Source organism: Geotrypetes seraphini, chromosome 1, assembly GCF_902459505.1.
Source record: "Geotrypetes seraphini chromosome 1, aGeoSer1.1, whole genome shotgun sequence".
NCBI lineage: Eukaryota > Metazoa > Chordata > Amphibia > Gymnophiona > Dermophiidae > Geotrypetes > Geotrypetes seraphini.
This window is the reverse complement of record NC_047084.1, coordinates 286,527,079-286,548,276: the sequence shown is the minus strand read 5'-3', so window position 1 is coordinate 286,548,276 and position 21,198 is coordinate 286,527,079. Positions and strand designations below refer to the sequence as shown.

At 41.7% G+C, this 21,198-nt stretch overlaps 1 protein-coding gene across 1 annotated transcript in view; it reads left to right on the top strand.

Moving 5' to 3' along the window:
* Positions 1–21,198, top strand: part of GFRA4 (GDNF family receptor alpha 4) — a 368,472-nt gene that overhangs the window by 218,412 nt on the left and 128,862 nt on the right. The window lies entirely within an intron of this gene.

Genomic DNA, 21,198 nt, shown 5'->3' with positions numbered 1-21,198 from the left:
CACCCATGGGGAGCTTGGGCTATAGTTACATGTCTCCCTACCACATTTACATACTCTCATTTACATCAGCTCTATGGCTGGTATAACTGTGGATGCCTAAATGCTAAGTGCATTGATTCCGAGGGACTTTAGTAGTCTATAATGGAAACTGGGTACCCAGGTTCTGCCATAGAAGAGGCTTCTATTGCATGTCCTTGGGCACTTAGGCAGAGGTACCCAGTTGAAGAATTGCCTCCCAAGTGTTTAGAATTACTGTATATCAGATTCAAGAGCAAAGGTCACCCAGCCAGGTCCCTCTAACTGACAGTTCCAACTGCAAGTCTTTTAACAGTCCAGAATCATCAAAACTGTCTTCAAAGACCTCCTTTTCCACTTAGTTCTAGCCTCCGATCAGTTGCATACTTTGAAAGATAAATGGTTCTTGTAATTGGTGGTATGGACTCAGGCAGAACTGACAGTACTGTACATCCCTGTAATACCTCCCAAGAATATTCTTTGGGGATGAGGACATCATGATAGACTAGGATTGCCAACATATGAAAGAGAAAACCCTTTACTTGCTACTATTCAAACTCCAACATTGCCCTATCCTGCACTACACCTATCCACCCAAGCCCCCTCCCAAACAGCTGCAGTGAGGGCAGCAATGAAGGCTTCCAACACCTACACCATTCGCTGTTTTGCAGTAGTTACTGCACTTTATTTGAAGTTTAGGACATTTTGATTTTGGTGGCATATTATTGGACAGTTGAATTCAAAGCGAATGGTGACAGCTCATCATGAGTGAGCATATGGACTTACAAGAAAAATACAGTCATTTTATGAAACGGCCACTAAGACACCTTGATTAAAAATTGTCTAGACCGGTGTCTCTCAAACTTGTTTTTAGCTCTGGCACACTAAACGGAGCAAATGTTTTTTGTGGTACAATATCTGTGCCATAAAAAAAAAAAAAGCGCCCCAACAGTTGAGTGGCAAGAGGCTGCTTTGGGGCTTCCCTTGCTGCTCAGCTGTTTGGGCTTCCCCAGACTGGCTCTGCGCATGTGTCAAAGTCGTTCTCACAGTGACCAATCGGATGGGATTATGGCGAATCTCTGCGAAAATTTTTGCATGCAAACGTGTTGGAACATTGATCATTGTTTCAGAATCGGCCAAAATATCAGCCCACAGCGACCCACATGGTCTTAGAGACCGAGTTTTGTGCATCTAGTCCTGAGAGAGGGTAATTTTCAGACAGCCAATTTAGTCAGAGCACGTGCCATTAGCCCAGATCAATGGCTTCGAAAATAAACTCCTCTCTAGTAAAGTTAAGCACAGAAACATTAACAGAGGAATTAACAGAGTTTCAGAAGGTCCTTTAACACCTAGATATAAGGCCATGCCTCCTTAATCACAAGAAATAAAAGCCAATCCTCTTTCTCTGCTGCACTCAGGTTCAAGTTAATATTTCTACTGCAAAATAATAATAATAAGAAAAAAGACACAGTTTTGGAACATCTTTAAAAGATACTGTAATAAAATAAGCATCAAAGACCACAGGTTCTGTTGATGCTGGTGTTAAATCAGTGCCTTGGTCTACACACCATTCCTGATGTGTAAGAGACAAGCAGATGTCTGATTGCCTGTGGCAGTCAGAACGCTCTTAGGCAGGGCCCAGTAATAAATGTAGCAATTGTAGCCACCCGTAAAATGTCATGCTCTGATTGGTATGCCATTAGCAACAGCAAATGGCATTTCAGAAATTCTAACAGATTTGAAAAACCATTCAGCAGCTTCTCTGTCTCTCCCAACAAAAAGCTTGATAAAACAAAACTTCAGCTCACACATCGGAAAAAAAAAAAAAAAAGGTTTCGTTCATATTGCAATTTTTTGAACTGAACTTCACCACAGAATTTTTTAAAAACCCAACTGTACATAACCCAACTAAACCTTTCAGTGCCAATATTTTACTATATGAAACGTTTCACAACCCAGGTCATTTAAAAAGTTGCCCTACACACGGAGGGGTATTTTGATATGACGTCTAACCCCCTTTTACGAAACCACACAAGAGGTTTTTAATGCTGGGCGGCGCGCTGAATTCTGTGCGCTGTTCCGATGCTCATAGGAACTCTATGAACATCGGAGAAGCTCAGCGCATTCAGGTTATGTTATGTATTCTGCCTTTACCTATTTAGTTCAAGGTCGGATTACATTACAAGAGGCCGGGTCAGTTACCCAGGAAGTTACAATGGACGGTTTAGAACTGGGCTTTCACAATTACCATTTCAGTTACTTCAGGGTTAGCTCCCTGTCTTGGTACAGAAATGCTTTTAAAAGTTTTCTGAACCTGAGATAGTGGTCACAAGATTGTAGTGTCAGTGGTAGTTGGTTCCAGCATTTTGCTAATTGATATTGGGTGGGTAAGGTCATTTGCCTAGTGGACTTTATATTCTTGCATGCTGGGAATTTTAAGTGGAAAAAATTTCTGGAGGAATATCTATTGGAGGCACCCTGGAGTAGGATGGCCAACTCTGTTAGGTAGTCAGGGGCATTGCCTGTCAGGATCTTAAAGGCAGTGATGCCTAATTTAAACTTGATCCTTGCAGTTATGGGCAAACAATGTAGTTTCATAAAGTAGGGCTGTAGGTGTTCTAGTTTCCATAGTCTGTATATGAGTCTTACTGATGCATTTTGAACTAGCTGTAGATGTGATAGCAACGTTTTAGCTAAAGCTAAAGTAGTGTTACATTACAGTAGTCTAGTTGAGATAGGATTAGGGATTGCACTAAAATTTGGAAAGCCTCTTTTTCAAAGTATTTTCTGATGGATCTAGCTTTCTCGTTACAAGGAAAGATTGTTTTATTATTGATTGTGCATGGCTCTTTATGGATAAGCGGTTATCAATTTCTACTCCTAAAATTCAGGACTGTAGTTCTAATGGAAAGTCTGTGTTTACTGTAATCCTTGGAGTGTAGCATGGATCAGTTGAGGGTCCTAGCCAAAGGAAAACTATGATTATTGAGCACAGAAGCTGAATTGCAAGACACATACAATCTATGCCTATTGTTGAACATTGGTACTCTCAATCATTTATCCTCTGATTGTAGTTTTTGGTCATTAAGACAGTTCATCAAACATGGAGAGGTGATGATATTGATCTCATACTATTGAAAGAGGAACAATGTTATGAATGTAACATTATTTCTCCATATGGACTCAGTTCTGAATTAGATTTAAGATCTTTTTGTAACCCATTATTTAGGGCTCCAAGACAGCAGCCGATTTCTCCCTGCTCCTTCCCCCAGCCAGGCCTGGCGTGTTCAAGCACCGGGCCCACAAGACTTCACCTCCTGCATCAGTTCTAACGGGGAGGAAGTTCCAGGCCAGCCAGACAGCGATTGGCTGGCCCAGAACTTCCTCTCCGATGTTAGAATTGACGCCGGAGATGAAGTCTTGTGGGCCCTGCACTTTTTCCCCGCCTACCAGCCCGCTTCACCTTTTGCCTCCACCTACCACGCAGTTGCCAGCCGGGATAAGGAGTGACTCTGCGGGGGAGTCGGTACCGGGATGCGGTGTTTAGACGGAGCAGCGGCAGAATAGGGAGGGTGGACGGCTGTGCACCCGGGGCGGACGGCCCCCCCCCCCGACTCCCCCTTGGTACACCACTGGCGCACACCGGATTAGCGCGCGCTATAGTACATGCCAGCCAGAAATCTACCGCCTGCTCCAAACGAGGCGGTAGCGGCTAGCACGTGCGGCAATTTAGCACGCGCTATTCCTCACGTTAAGGCCCTAGCACAGCTTTATAAAAGGAGCCTATAATGCCAGATATATGCATTGTATTCCTCTTTTTTTAGCCTGTATGCTGAAGATTTTAGAACAATTCTGTCTAGTTATTTCTCTTTATTTTTCCCTTGTCTCCACTTTCCCCCCTTTTTCCCCTCCACTCTTTCTGCTTTTCTTTCTTTTTTTATCCACATCATTTTCCCTTTTTCCAATACATCCCCTTCCTTCCCCCTTTTCCCCCTTATTTCCCCCTTCCTCCCTGTTTTCCCTCTTCTCCTCCCTTTCCTTCCTCTTCATTTTCTTTTTCACTTTTCTCTCTTCTTTTCCCTGCTTTTCTTGTTTCCCTTATTATTTTCTTATGCATTATTTATCTTATGTATTTGGTTTGGTTTTATATTTTCAGTCAGTTTCAAGTTTTTCCCAAGTTCTTTTCATTTTTTTGTTTTTCTGACTGTACAGCTCTTTGTTCAATTCTGCTTTTAAAATAATATTCAGGGATTTTCAATTCCTGCCCACATGTTTTTTCATTTTTGTTTGCTGCACCAATTGTTATTATTTAGGGCCCTTTTTACAAAGCCGTATTAGCAATTCTCCCATGGCAAATGCAGCAAAACCCATAGGAATGAAATGGGCTTCAGTACATTTGCCACGGGAGAATTGCTATTGCAGCTTTATAAAAGGGACCCTTAGGGCCAAATTCTATATACAGCATCCCAATTGCAGACGGTCAACTGCTGCCTAACCAGCCAATTGGGATGCACGTTTTTGTTTTTATACAAAAACCTCCCAAGGCAGGCCACCTATATTGTAGGTGCCTCCGGGAGCCTAGGGACATAAGAACATAAGAATAGCCTTACTGGGTCAGACCAATGGTCCATCAAGCCCAGTAGCCTGTTCTCACGGTGGCCAATTCAGGTCACTAGTACCTGGCAAAAACCCAAGGAGTAGCAATATTCCATGCTACCGATCCAGGGCAAGCAGTGGCTTCCCCCATGCCTAAGTTCGCCTAAGGCTAGGTGTGGGCGTGCCTTTGCCCAGAAGTAGCCTTAGGCGAACCTAGGCAACCCTACACGCCTCCCTAGTCCCACAGTAGATGCCTGCAAAATGTTGGCCTACATTGTATGTAGAAGCAGCCACCGAGCTTATTGTGGCAAGGGATCTCCCTGCTGCAATAAGTTTAGCGGCCGCAATTACGGCCGCCAGTCCCCGCCAAACATCGCCAGCAGGAGGGATGCCCAGTCCCTCCTGCTGAAACCCCCATCCCACCCCCAAACATCGCCGGCAACTGCCAGAAACACACACACACATTGATGGCAGGAGGGATGCCCAGTCCCTCCTGCCGGAACCCTCCTCCACCCCCCAAACATCATGGGCTTCCCCAACCTGGAAAAATGCCTAATCAGAGAACAAAAGGGAAAAATCCCATATTATTCTCTGTAGAAAGAGAGAAATTATTTGCATGTCCAGAAACACTTGGAACCAAGTTGCTGACACAGATGTTTGCTTTGTATTGTTCAGTTCCATCCATGCATGATAATTTTCTTAGCAACCACTTGCTTAGTTCAATGCCTCTTAATTTCTCCGGAAGATGTCAAAGAAATGCAAGCGGAGTACATAGCTTCCCAGCCATTTAGGAAAATCTCTGGGAATTCAGTCCCCAATCACATCCATCTCACCCACAGAGCAAGGTTGTCACACACAAACGCCCTGATCCGAAGCAAACTGTCACTCCTGAAATACTGATCAAGAGCCCTTTCTGGAAAAAATGGACTGTCAGGATGGGTTCTCTGCAAACGTTATGGCAGGGGTAGGGAACTCCGGTCCTCGAGAGCCGTATTCCAGTCGGGTTTTCAGGATTTCCCCAATGAATATGCATGAGATCTATGTGCATGCACTGCTTTCAATGCATATTCATTGGGGAAATCCTGACAACCCGACTGGAATATGGCTCTCAAGGACCGGAGTTCCCTACCCCTGCGCTATGGACTGCTTTGCATGGTGAAGATAAAACTCTAGGACTTTGCAGCCCCTAAGCTCTTCAAATTCCGTCATCATGTGCTCTTTTTAATGACCAAACAGGATGTACAGAGTGTCCACTGCAGCGCCAGGCTCTCTCACCTGTTAGCACTAGACCAGTAAAGATGGACTGAGACCTTTGCTCAAAATCTTTACAATTGTGGTCCTATCTATTGCCTGCCTGTCCAGAAAAACACAGGGAAACAATGTTTCCTCTTTTCCAGCCTCTAGCTGACCAGACACATCAATACTGTGCTCCACAAGAGGCTGTTGAGGGCCCATGAAATCCTTTCCTTCCCATTCAGTCACAAATTTCCATTAACTAAGCACAAACTAATTAGGAAGCTATATCAATATGTGCATTTGTCTTATTTTCCTGTTATGCAAGTGATCATTACGGCAATAGGATAATTTGAGAAGTAAAAGCATGACCAAAAATAAATTAACATTAAAAAGCAATTAATTCTTGGAAGCCAATACTTTTTAAATTACAATTTATGCAGTTAGGTCAATACCTAAATGTGAAGAAAGCCTTCGGCTTTCTGATTACTGCCATTCCTGGCCCTTCCTCCCATAACTCCAATACTGAGTTTTATTACTGATTACATTTAGCCACCTCTTGACTTGTCCTGAAAGCACAGCAGTGACTTAGCCACAAGAAGAGGTACATAGGGTGAACATACTATATTCACCATATATTATATCTATATATATAATAATAATAATAACTTTATTTTTCTATACCGCCATAGTCAGGCGACTTCTAGGCGGTTCACATTGAAAGAAGGCTGGACAGTCAGCGAATGATAAGGAGCCTAAAATAGAAAAGTTACATAAACAAGGTACATACTAATTTAAGTTCCATGGGTAAAGAATACATGAAAATTGGAGCTTCCTGAGAGATTGAATAGCGTTTACGGGGGGTTTGTTTTAGTTTAAGGGTGGTCTGTTTTAGTCAATGAATTTGTTGAATAGGGCGGTTTTAATTGCTTTTCAGAATGCATTGTAAGTCAGTTTGGGTTCATTTATGCAGTTTCGCAACCAGACTTGTTGTCTATTCGCTTGGAACATGAAGGTTCTATCCAGGAAGGATTTGTATCTGCAGCCTGAGATCTTTGGGTAGGCAAAGATGTTTTTGTTTCTGGTTGTTCGTGTGGGGTTGTACAGAACGAAGTGAGTTTGCAGGTAGGAAGGTGCTAGTCCCCGGACTTGTTTGAAGCAAATTTGAATAGTATTCGCGCTTCTATTGGTAACCAGTGTAGTTTTTTGTATTAGGGGCTGATGTGGTCTTTTTTCCTCAGTCTGAAGATTAAGCGAACAGCGGTGTTTTGTACTAATCTCAATTTTTTTACTGTTTTTTGTGGGATACCCAGGTAGATGATGTTACAGTAGTCAAGGAGGGATAGGATCAGCGATTGCACCAGCAACCTGAAGGATGTTGGGTCAAAGTATTTTTTTATGGTCCTTAGCTTCCACAGCGTGTAAAAACATTTTTTCACCAGTAAGTTTGTGTGGTCAGCCATGGTTAGATGTGTATCTAGAGTGATACCCAGTATTTTTATGGTATTGGATATTGGGTATTCGTGGTTGTTGATTTTTAGCGATGTTCTCGTAATTTTATCATTGGGGCTTGCCAAAAAGACTTTTGTTTTCGCTGTGTTTAATTTCAGTTTGAAGGTGGTGGTCCATTTTTCGATTTCTGTCATTGTGTTTGAGAGGTTGTCAGTAATTTCATTTGTGATGTCGGTTAGAGGGATTAAGATGGATATATCATCTGCATATATGTAGTGCTTTAAGTTTAGTTTTTGTAGGAGATGACCTAAGGATGCGACGTAGATGTTGAACAGAGTGGGCGATAGGGGGGAGTCTCCCAACTAAATAAAGCAAAGAGAGTTTTATTTTTTTTTTTAAAAAAAAACAGTCACTAAGGGCCTCTTCTATCAAACTGTGCTAGCAGTTTTTAGCGCGGTGAGCCGCGCTGAACGGCCCACACTGCTTCCGACGCTCATAGAGTTCCTATGAGCGTCGGGAGCAGCACGGGTCATTCAGCGCAACTCCCTGCGCTAAAAACTACTAGCGCAGCTTAATGGACTAGGCCCTAAGAGCAATGCTTGAAAACAGTGAACAAAATCAACCATACAAATGGATAGCAGCCACTTGTAGGAGAATTAGACAGGAAAACAGAAAAAAGAAAATGGAACCAATATGATGAAAAAATAAAACATCCAGACAACAAAGGTAAAAGAAAAACATTTTATTTAACTGTTTTAAATGGAATATGGATAATATCAAAAATATTATTTAAATTTTGACAAATAAACTTGCAGAATTTGCTAATTTTGTGTGCAGAAATTTTAATTTTTTAGCACAGAACTTTGAAATGATTTGTACAGAATTCTGCCAGGACTAAACAAAGAGGTAGAAAGGGGTGAGAGAAAGAAATTTAACATATGGTGGAGAGGAAGAAGACATGCATGGATAAGAGAGAGGGAGAGATATGTTAGATATGGTGGAGGGCAGAGAGAGATGATGCATGGGGAGAGCAAAAGAAATGTTGCACATAATAATGGAGGGAAGGAAGAGAGAGATACTGCACGGAGGAGAATAGAGGTTTGACCCAGGGCATAAGGTAGGGACAGTGAGAGAGAGAAATGGTAGACAGTGGGAAAGAAACAGAATGTTGGATATGGCAGTGGAAGGAAAGGTACAGAGACAAAAGATGAATCGAGAGCACAGGGAAAGAAGAAAAAAATCAAATGGGCAGGAGACCTTGGTGAGCGAGTTAACAGAAGACAAGCAGAAACCAGAGCCTGGGACCAACATGATTTAAATAATATGACCAGACAACAAAAGGTAGGAAAAATAATTTTATTTTCTATTTTGTGACTGCAATATGTCAGATTTGAAATGTGTATCCTGTCAGAGCTGGTGTTAGCAAGTATGAGCTAGGACCTAACAGAGAGAGGAAAGTATTTTTAGTTATATTTACACCACAGCACCAGTGTGGGGTTGGAGAGGGCAAAAGGGGGAGTGGGGTGAGTGGAGGCTACAAAAATAAACCTGCCAGGCCATTAAAAAAAGCCTGATTGGACAGGAAAAGTGAATCGAATCGAAAAATCAATTTAGTAGGCCAAATTGAATCGAGTTGGGAAATTTTTCCCCGAATTGGGCACCACTACTATGGAGTGACTACCTGGCTCCAGATTTTTAGAAAAGGTGGTTCAGCCCAGTTTTCAACTTATATTTTAAGGCATGGTAAGAGGTCCTTATTTACAGCAAAGTTTGCAAGAGAAGTTAAAGATGATGGAATGACTTGCCTGGTCGTTATGCCATAGAGCCCAACAGTTCACCGCCTCCCCCCCCCCATTCTTTTTTTAAATCAAACTGTGCTGCTGAGCAGCACAAGCTAAATGCCGAGCCGCCCATAGGAATAGCATGGGGGCTCGGCATTTAGCTTGTTAAAAGAAGGGGAGTGCTTATCCAGTATAGGAATAAATTCAGAGTCTGCAGGATGATCTTTGGACTATAGCAGACCTCCCCACGCTTCCTCTCAGCTAGGTGATCAAATGTATGATATCTGTCTTAGAATTAGTTTTGATATGTAGCCATGGCAGCAACTAAATCACTGAAATTTCCAGTCCTAAGCAGATTTTAGCATGAGGTTCTTGGGTTAAATACGTTTCAACAAGTACCCCATAGTTCTGTCCTAGCACTTCATAATCATTACATGCTGTATATTTTAGAACTGCTTAGAAACTCATTGCTCTGCTATAACAGTGCCTCTGCTCTGATATAGCTTAGTAGACAGTTGCAGCATTCAAGAAATTTGTTGCATATAGCAAACTAGGTCCCCCCCTTTTATCAAGCCGCCTTAAGGTTTTTTATCGCTGGCCGCTGCGACATTTGGAGCACTAAGATAAAGCAGCAGATTTCTGCGTCTCAATGGCCACGAATTTGGACTTAGAGGATGAGATGTACAAGGTCAGCATCTATGAGAAAAACATGTTTTTGTGGGGTTTTTTTGTTACATAGAAGTTTTTGGACCTCGGTTAGATTGCAGAAATTAGATATATGATTTTGGAATTGTGATGTGGGAATATGTAAGTAATATTATTTGGTTTTCATGAGTTTGTTATAATAGGGGGGGAAGGGGGAGAAAATAATTTTGGGTGGAAAAATTCTGTACAATAGTGCTGTACAATAGTACGTACTGTTTTAGTTTCTTTAAAAATGAATAAAGATTTTTTAAAAAGAAAAACTCTTAAGAGCTTTTTTCCACAGCAGCCAGCAAAAAAAAACAACAAACAAACAAACAAACCCTAAAACAGCTTGATAAAAGGGGGCCTATATATTCCACTTGTGCTTGAAAAAGAAAAGTTACTGGATATACTGTACTCAATAATTCTTTTTTTTTGTTCATTTCTTATGTTAATGATGTCTGTCTGAGCTTTGGACATAATCGATATAGAGGCCTCTGTGTCACACACAGGCCACCAGAGCACGGGCAGCTCAATATTTCTTACACAGCTGCATGTCTCCCAAACGCATATATTTTAAATTCCTGTTCTAAAATATGGTTTACCAAAAAAAAAAAAAAGAAAAAGAACAACCGCCTTCTGTAAAGAAAATCTGTTTTGAATGACTACCAGGTTAAGTTACTGATGAAGTAATTAACAGTCCTTGAGGCAGTTTTCAGTGCTTATCGGTCATGCTTTCCTAAAGAAATAAAGAGTTTTATGAACTGGATCTCCAACTATAGCATGTTGTTCGTTGTGTTTGCAATCACTATGTCAACTCACTCTTCTTTAATTACAGCTCTAAATCACGATTGATAAATAAATAAATAAAAGTATATTTGTAAAGTTCTCAGACCATATAACCAATTATTTAGTGGTAACACCAAACTGTGGCTATTAAAGGGACCATCATCGCCTTTACAGTCCCGAACCCAACCATTAGATATTATAATTTTTTATTTACGTCATCCATGTAAATGCATAGTGTATTATTCTTCTCAGAAATTTGTCTTCTTTGATCCTTCACAGCTGGTGACCTTCCTGTCGCTGTCTCGCTTGGAAAAAGAAAAGGACAATAAGATCTAGCCCTAGATGAGAAGTTATTAGGGAACTTTGAGCTCAGCTTAGATTAATCTCAGCATTATTTGTGTCTTTTTCTTAATTTAAACTGTCCTTTGTACATCTAGATCCTCAAAGTGGACTTGAGTTAAAATTTAAATAATATAATGGTGTTTTCTTTTTGTTTTCTCTCTGAAAATATGGATATGTATTATTCATTTGTTTCTTTGATTTTTGGACTTTATTATGATGATTATGGCTATGTATCCTTAAACTTAAATTTTTGCTTTCTGTACAAGTTATACTTGATAATTATTTATAAAATGATAAATAAATATAAGTTGAAATATTACATATCTGAAATGGCTGGTTAGATGTATTCAGTGGCGTACCAAGGGGGGGGCGGGGGGGGGCGGTCCGCCCCGGGTACCAAGCCCTGAGGGGGTGCTCCCGGTCCGGTCCAGTTACCCCCCCCTGCGCCGGGTGTCGCGTCTGGAAACAGCCTGCAGCAAGATCGCGATGCCAGAGATCTTTGCCTGCTTCGACTGTTTCCTCCGCCACGGTCCTGCCCCTCCTCTGATGTCAGAGGAGGGGCGGGACCGCGGCGGAGGAAACAGCCGAAGCAGGCAAAAATCTCTGGCATCGCGCGATCTTGTTGCAGGCTGTTTCCCCAGGGCAGTAGCGTACCAAGGGGGGCGAGGGGGAGGTCCATCCCGGGTGCCGCCTTAGGGGGGGTGCACAGCTGGCCCGGTCCCTATCGCGCTCCTACCCTCCCAGCGAAAGCAGCATCGGCGCCATTATCGAAAAAGGTAATGGCGCCAGGCCTTGGAGCACCAAGGCAGACCGCTTCTCCCCCCTCCCAGCCGAAACCCCGCTGACCATCCTATCTCTCTCCCCCCCCCAAGTGAACCTTTCTGACCCTCCCAGCGAAAGCAGCAAACCTCCCTCCAGTAGCGTCGGCTTTATCCTCCCTCTGCCGCATCACTGATGACGTCATCAGTAACGCGGCAGAGGGAGGAGAAAGCCGCGAAGGAGGTTTGCTGCTCTCGCTGGGAAGGTCGGAAAGGTTCACGGGGGGGGGGAGATAGGAGGGTCAGCGGGGGTTCGGCTGGGAGGGGGGAGAAGCGGACTGCCTCGGTGCTCCATTACCTTCTTCGGGCAGCAGCAGCGTTTACAATTCGCTGCTGTTGCCGGCTTCAGGCCTTGTTCTCTGCCGGGTCCTGCCTACTTCCAGTTTTCATGAAGACAGGACCCGACAGAGAGGAAGGCCTGAAGCGGGCAACATCAGTGAATTGTGAATGCTGCTGCTGCCCGATGAAGTTCAGGACATCGGGGAAGGAGCAGGGAGAAATCGGCTGCTGGCTTGGGGGTGAGGGTAGGGAAAGAATCGTGGAAGTGGAGAAATCGGCACGATGGCTTTGTGCAGGCTAGGGGGAGAGAGAAAGAAAGGAAAAAATAAAGAGGGGGGGCCAGGGGGAGAGAGAAAGAAAGGCAGAAAGAAAGAGGGGGACCAAGGGGAGAGAAAGAAAGGCAGAAATAAAGAGGGGGACCAAGGGGAGAGAAAGAAAGGCAGAAATAAAGAGGGGGTCAAGGGGGAGAGAAAGAAAGGCAGAAAGAAAGAGGAGGGCCAGGGGGAGAGAGAAAGAAAGGCAGAAAGAAAGAGGGGGACCAAGGGGAGAGAAAGAAAGGCAGAAATAAAGAGGGGGGTCAAGGGGGAGAGAAAGAAAGGCAGAAAGAAAGAGGGGGGCCAGGAGGAGAGAGAAAGAAAGGCAGAAATAAAGAGGGGAGCCAGGGGGAGAGAGAAAGAAGAAGGATCAGAAGAAGGACCAGAGACTCATGAAATCACCAGACAAAAAAGTAGGAAAAATGATTTTATTTTCAACTTAGTGATCAAAATGTGTCCGTTTTGAAAATTTATATCTGCTGTCTATATTTTGCACTATGGCCCCCTTTTACTAAACCGCAATAGAGTTTTTTAGCGCAGGGAGCCTATGAGCGTCGAGAGCAGCGTGGGGCATTCAGCGCAGCTCCCTACGCTAAAAACCGCTATCGCAGTTTAGTAAAAAGGGAGGGGGAATATTTGTCTATTTTTGTATAGTTGTTACTGAGGTGACATTGCATAAAGTCATCTGCCTTGACCTCTTTGAAAACCCGCGGAATATAAATGATAATTAACATTTTCTCTGCGTACAGCGTGCTTTGTGTTTTTAAAATTTTATTGTTGGTAGATCATTTTGACTTGGCCACAAAGGTAAGGGGGAGGGAGGGAGGGGAACTGCTGAAAGACATCTAATAATCCTTGCAGGCTTGACTGCAGGGAATTATTTTTGTAAAATCATGTTTTGTTATGTGACTGGCATTATCTAGACTTTAATTTCTATGAATGAATAGAATGAAAATGATATAAAATTACTTGCTTGTTTTTATGTGCGTGCGCTGAAGGAAAGTGGAGAGAGAGTGGGCTGAGGATGCTGAAGGGAAATGGGGAAGAGAGTGGGGAGAAGACGCTGATTTATAAATTGACAATTGTACAGAATATTGTTTCTTTTTATACTTTAATATAAACAATTCAAGGCTTGTGTGGATGGAATCAGGTGGTTTGCGGGGATGGGGACCGAGCTTACGGGGATTAGTCCAATAAAATTGTATTTTTTTATATCTCATTATTTGTTTTATTTTTATTTGTTAATTTATAAAGTGGTGATTGTTATGTATCAGTTTTTTCAAATTTACATCTACTGTCTTTATATTTTGCACTGTTTTAGAGGACATGTGTTACTGTTTTTTGTGGTGTTGCATTGTATCCAGGGTCTGGTTTCTTGGCGGATCAGTTTAACTTTTGTCTACATATTTCTATTTTTAGTTTGTGATTATTCCATTTTGGGCGAGGGTGTATCTCTGTTCTGTGTGTATGAAAAAGACATAGTTTTCAGTTGGCATTGACTACAGGACCAATTGACTGTGCGGGATCTGGCTTGTTTAGTTTTACAATGTATGTGTTGGTGTTCTAGTGCTCACTGCAGTGTTTAAGATGCAGCCTTTTCCTAGGTACACTCTTGTGGTGCGATATGTAGATTGGTACTAAAAATCATATTTTTCATATAGATGGGGGGTGTGTCAAAAAATGATGGGCCCTGGGTGCCACATACCCTAAGTACGCCACTGCCTGCAACTACTCCATATGTACTTCTAATGTCATGACAATTTAGACATAATTTATGTTTTGTTATGTTTGGAATAATGGTTACATATATGAGGTTCAATAAAAGAAAATTTTCACTGCCTGTTTCTATTCTGACCATTTATTCCATTTCATGGTTATTGCAAAAAAAAAAAAAAAATTTTTACATGGGGGGGGGGGTGTCAAAAAATGATGGGCCCCGGGTGCCACATACCCTAGGTACGCCACTGGATGTATAATCAATAACCACAGAAGAAAATAAAGTGCCATTGCTTAAACGTACTTTAGTGATAATTGAGTAGCCATGTTAAAATCCCTGGCCCCCCGACTCGAGTTTCGGCTCTTCATCAGGAGGGGACACAAGTCACGGCTTTATCAACCCGGAAGGCCCTGAACTATTGAACTATATGCAGATAGAGAAGTTATATAAGTGTGGTGACACTGGTAGTATATAAGTTGTGCAGCTGAGTTTTAAATAAATTGAAGCAGATTGCAGTAGTCTTGGCTAATGGTGAAGACAGTGTGGATAAAGGTTTCAGTGAACACAAAGAGAAGAATCCAACAGTCCTGCTGTAGACATTGAACAACAGAGAACCAAGGAAAAATACTGCAGAAACGATGTACTTGATACCAAGTCTTTATTTCAATCAATAAACATTATGTTAATGTGGTCCACCTTTGTAATAAAGGAACAAGGACCCAACACGGTCTGTGTTTCATAGAAACATGATGGCAGATAAATGCCAAATGGCCCATCTAGTCTGTCCACACATCTTCCTCAGGGATCCGAAAATATCCTTTATAGTTCAGTTTTGTGCACGTTATTGTGCCCCATAAAGGATATTTTCGGACCCCTGAGGAAGATGTGTTAATCGAAACACAGGCAGTGCCAGGTCTTTGTTCCTTTATTACAAAGGTGGACCACATTAACATAACGTTTATTGATTGAAATAAAGACTTGGCATCAAGTATATCGTTTCTGAAATATTTTTCCTTGGTTAGGGTTTTAGTATATTAAGAAAGGAAGGGGTGGATTTTGGTGATGTAATAGAAAAAGAAATAACAGATTTTATCAGTATATTAGATATGAGCAGAGAAAGAGAAAAAGAAGTCAAAAGATAACTCCAAATTTATGAGCTGTGGGGATTTGGAGGATGACAAATGTTTTTCACAGGAACAGAGAAAGGGGAGGGTAACGTGGAATTAAAGGGCAAAATAAGAAACTTTGACTTGGCCATATTAAATTTCAGATGACAGCAGGACAGCAGCATAGTAATGTCGGTCAAGTAGGCTGAAATTTTGGACCGAATTTCTGGTTGCATTTCTGGTATAGTGGGGAAAATTTGGGAACTATCAGCTTAAATAAGGTACTGAAAGTCATGGGAGGAGATCAGAACACCAGGGGAACAAGAATAGAGAGAGGCAGAGAGAGAAAGAGGAGATTCCAAGACCAAGATGTACACCGATTGATAATGGAATAATAGTAGAGAAGGATCCACTGGAGCATACATAGTAACATAGTAGATGACGGCAGATATAGACCTGAATGGCCCATCCAGTCTGCCCAACCTGACTCAATTTAATTTTTTCTTCTTCTTCATAGCTATTTCTGGGCAAGAATCCAAAGCTCTACTCGGTACTGTGCTTGGGTTCCAGCTGCTGAAGTCTCCGTCAAAGCTCACACCAGCCCATCTACACCCTCCCATCCATTGAAGCCCTCCCCAGCCCATCTTCAACCAAATGGCCATATACAGACACAGACCGTGCAAGTCTGCCCAGTATTGGACTTAGTTCTTCAGTATTTACTATTAATTTCTGATTCTAGATCCTCTGTGTTCAGCCCACGCTTCTTTGAACTCTGTTACCATTTTCCTCTCCACACCTCTCTCGGGAGCGCATTCCAGGCATCCACCACCCTCTCCGTAAAGTAGAATTTCCTCACATTGCTCTTGAATTTACCACCCCTCAACCTCAAATTATACACAAACCCCTGGATTCTATAAAGGTCACACAAAATTGGGTGTGGATCCCAGATTGGCACCCAAAATAATTAGTTAATGTGCTCCAATGATTTAATTATTGGAGCGAGCAAAGGCATAATTGGCACTAATTATGATTTGGGCTCTAATCTTTCTAAGCACTATGCTATAACAATGGGCACCTAAATTAGATCATGTGCAACTGAAGAGGGAGCATACCTAGGGGAGGGGCATCACAAAAGATGCATGCAGAGTTACAGAATAGAACATAAGAACATAAGAATAGCCTTACTGGATCAAACCAATGGTCCATCAAGCCCAGTAGCCCGTTCTCACGGTGGTCAATCCAGGTCACTAGTACCTGGCCAAAACCCAAGGTATAGCAATATTCCTTGCTAACAATACAGGCTTCCCCCATGTCTTTCTCAATAACAGACTATGGACTTTTCCTCCAGGAACTTGTCCAAACCTTTCTTAAAACCAGCTACGCTATACACTCTTACCACATCCTCTGGCAACGCGTTCCAGAGCTTAATTATTCTCTGAGTGAAAAAAAATTTCCTCCTATTGGTTTTAAAAGTATTTCCATGTAATCTCATTGAGTGTCCCCTAGTCTTTGTAATTTTTGACAGAGTGAAAAAAAAATCGATCCACTTGTACCCGTTCTACTCCACTCAGGATTTTGTAGACTTCAATCATATCTCTCCTCAGTCGTCTCTTTTCCCAGCTTAAGAGCCCTAACCATTTTAGTCTTTCCTCATACGAGAGGAATTCCATCCCCTTTACCATCTTGGTCACCCTTCTTTGAACCTTTTCTAGCGCCGCTATATCTTTCTTGAGATAAGGAGACCAGAATTGAATGCAATACTCCAAATGAGGTTGCACCATGGAGCGATACAGGGGCATTATGACATTCTTAGTCTTGTTAACCATCCCTTTTTTATTAATTTCCTTAGCATTTTTTTGCTACTTCAGCTTGTCTGCGGTGTTCTTTGCTCATATGTTTAAAGCCAATAGACTGTTTTCAGTCCAATTCTTTATATGTGAGTTTGCAAACCATTGGACCCCTGAGGAAGGCGTGTTCACCGAAACACGGACCGTGTAGGGTCTGGTTGGATTTTCATCACAGTATTTTTTACCATTGTACTTTAGAAATTGAATTTTCATGGTTTTATATGTCAGTGTTTAATAAATTATCTCCAGAACATCTGTATCCACAGTTTTTGTTTTTGTTTTCATCGCTGAATTGTCAGCACCATTTATAGAATCTGGCCCTAAAGATATGATGGGAATGATAAGAAGAAAACCAAGATGGAACAAAGTTGCAGAATCCAAGCGAGGACAGAGTAGCAAGATGTAGGTTATATCAACTATATTGAAAACAACGGATAGATCAAGAAAGAGGAAAATGGAGTAAGGCCCTTGGATTTAGCCAGGAGTATGTCACCAGAAGCTTAGACAAGGACTGTCTGCAGATTGTAGAGAGCAAAAGCCAGACTGGAATGAGTGAAGAATTGCTTGAGAAAAAAGAAAGTCAAGACAGTGGAAGTGACTGGAACATTAAAGTAACTGTGATATGAAAGGGAGGCAGAAGATTGGATGGAACAGGGTAAATAGGATTCAGTGAAGGTGTTTGAAGAGTGTTGTGATCACAGAATGTCTGAAGGCAGCAGAGACAGTTGCAGTGAAAAATGATTGAAAATATAACAAATGGGAAGCATAATAAGCAGTCGGGCTGATTCTATAAAGGTCACCTAAAGTTAGGCGCCTAACTTAATTGGCAAAATACCCTTAACAACCTCAATAATTGGTTAAAAAATGTTTAAATTAATTGCAATGCGCTTAGCGGCTTCTAATGCCTAAGTGGGTGTTTCTATGGGTGGAGCGTGAGTTAGGCGCTGCTAAAAGCGATTCTCCAAAAACCTAGGTGCCTGAGGTTTTACATAGGCACCACAATTCTATGGACAATAAAAATGGAACCAAGCGACTATTCATATCAGTCTGTGACCTTTGGTGATTTATTCTGTTATTTCTCCAATTTTTTTGTGACAAAATTTTCTTTTCTTTTTTACCATGGACCCCTGATGAAGGTTGTCTGAAACACGGACCGTGTTGGGTCCAACGTTTGGTAAAAAAGTTTTTAGATATATTTTAATTGTCACAATAAATTATTGCTTGCTTCTTGTACACGTCTGCAGTTTTGGTTTGTTTGCTCCTGGTTGGTTTTTCACTGCAGACAAGGTTGGACCCCTGTTTTCCTTTGGCTTTGCTGTACCAAGCAGGAAAGGACTGAAACTCTGATAATGATCTGACTAAAGAATAAGTTGAAACTTGAATGAGAGAATATGTGTGTGTTTTAAGTGTAACAGCTATGGGGAGGAAGATGGTTAATTCTGTGTTGATTTTTGTGGCTATCCTTTGGGATGGGACTGATCAGGGCCGTGCTACAATACACCAGCCAGCCTTATAAACACTAAAATTTATTTCTGGAGTTAGCTGAAGGAATTGTCTTGCGACACGATTGAATTCAGAAAGTGTGTGTTAAGATGCAGTTAAAGAATGACACTCAATAAGAAAGAGAGTATAATGAGTGGGAATTGTACATGAAGAAGCCAGTAGAAGATACCTCCCAACTAATTTGCATAAAACTAACTAATTAAACTTGCCTGTTTTGAGTCTAGCTCTAGGAGAGGAGGATATGGACTGGATAATCTGGTAAGGATTGGAAGCCTAGTAAGGAACTTTGTGTTTGCTGAATTCACTAAGGCCGAGAAGCTTATTCTTTATTTCACCCTGACTGTTCCAGCGGCAAGGAATAAAGATCTCTGCAGGTTCAGTACTCTGCTTGATGGATTTTTCTGTTTACTTGTGTGAGTTAAATCCTTAATCCCTCCGAACAGGTGGGCTAGTGATGGTCCATGTCCTTGTTTATTGCATGGAGATTTGATGAGACTGTGGGGGATGGTGGTTAAGTGTGAAAGTTTTCAGATGGCAAGAAAAGAGAAGAACTGAGATTTGAAAATTGAGAAGGCAATTAGAGAAGAGGAAAACATTGAGACACTGGTCATGCTGGTAATTAGAGGTAGTAAAGCATATTTGAAAGTCAAATGAGTAAGTAAAAGCTTTGTGAAAAAGGGGTCATCAACAGGGACATTAAAGTCCCCAAGGATGAGAGAAGAGGAAGGTGTTTCAAGAAAAAAAAGGAAAACCAGAAGACAAAATTTGTAAAAAGGAATGAGGTGGACTTAAATTGGGGGGTGGGAGGTTAATAACATCCTTCTGGAGAGATAATAGAGGGGAAATTCTATTAACGGTGCCTAAACTTACACACCTAAGTTAATTGAAAAATGCTGTTTGAAACGGCGATAAACATTGAATTTAAAGTGCCTACCATCGTCTAAATAAGATGCCGGAATCGCGCCTCCAGAGGTATCTACCAGCACCTAATGCCACTATTGGCATGGGTAAGTGGCATTAGGTGTGATTCACCGCAAAGTTAGGCACCAGAAATGTAGGCCTGGAAAACCCTAGCCTACATTTCTGGTGCCTATCTTTCACAGAAGCGCAATTCTCTATATGGCGCATTCACGTGATTGACATGTGATTGGTGGCTGCTTTTTAGGCAGCCGCTGATATTGGTGCTGTATAGAAAATCCAGGCCAGAGTGAATAAATTGATGGAGTGAACCTCAAAGGATAAAGCAGGAAAGAAGGGGAAAGTAGCGGCTCCATCACCCTGGAGAACCTGCCAAGTTATATGGGAGAAAAGGTAACCTCCATGACAGAGAACAACAACTGAAGCAGTCTTCAGGGAAAAAGCAAATTTCATTACAAATGGCAACTGTATTGGTTCAGTCAATTATCTTGTCAAGGTTGGATTATTGCAACTCATTGTACCTGGGTCTCTCAAAGGTCAATTAATACAGAATACCGCTGCCAAGCTCATTTTTGGTAAGAGTAAATTTGATCACGTAACCCCATTGCTCAAGGAATTACATTGGCTTCCAGTGTATCTTAGAATTCAATTTAAGTGCGTTTGTATTGCATTTAAAATTCTCTTTGGCATTTTTATTACTTTGGTTCCTTTAGATTGGAATGTACACAGATTTCATCTCGCTAGGAGTTCAAATAAATTAAAACTTACATTTTCTTCCCTTAGGGGTAAAAACAGAACTTTCAAGAGATTCAGCCACTCTTTCATTTTCAAACTAACTGAGCTCTGGAATGAGTTACCGCTTTCACTTAGAAATCTAGGCCCCTTCATTTTATTTCAGAAAGCTCTGAAAACTTTCTTGTTTACTAAACACTTTGGAAACTAAGCCATTCTAAATTACATTCTTCTTCTATATTTATTTGCTATACTTACGTTATTGTAAACCGAGTCGAGCACCTTTTGGTTGAAGACCTAGTCTATACAATTAAGTTTTAGTTTAGTTTAGTTTTAACTGCCTCTCTGTAACATTCACAACCATGTGCTTAGTGGTGGCATAATTAAGCATCCTATGCCACCGTGGTCAGTTTCTTTTATGAACTCTAGCCTTGGTAGCCCCTGAAAAATCTGGATAGTGGCTATCAGTGCCAAAACTTATCTGGATTGCAGTGATATTCAATCTAGGGTTACCATATTACTCCAGAAAGGGAGGACGGATTGAGACATCTGGGTTTTACTTTTATTGCTTTCAATGGAAGAAAAACCTAGATGTCCTCCTTTTTTGTGGAGCCATAATTCAGCCCCCTGTCTGAATAACTGAAGACAGTCTTCTTTTTAACTCTCCTGAGTGATCTGGATAAGTTATCCGGCTAGCAGACTGAATATTGCCATTATCCAAATAAGTTCTGGGATCACCCTACCTCTATCCATAATTCACCCCAGCCTTATCTGGATAGTGCCAAGGTGGTCTTTATGGATATTCAGAAGCATCATCTGGAAGGGGAGAGTGTGGCACAGTGGTTAAAGCTACAGCCTCAGCACCTGGAGGTTGTGGGTTCAAACTCCCACGCTTATTGTGACCCTGGGCAAGTTATTTAATTCCCCCTATTGCCCCGAGTACATTAGATAGATTGTGAGCTTGCCAGGACATACAGGGTCAAATGCTTGAAATTCATGTAAATTGTTCTGAGCTCCCTTGGGAGAACAGTATAGAAAATTAAATAAATGGTGTTTCTGGATTTCTGGTCAG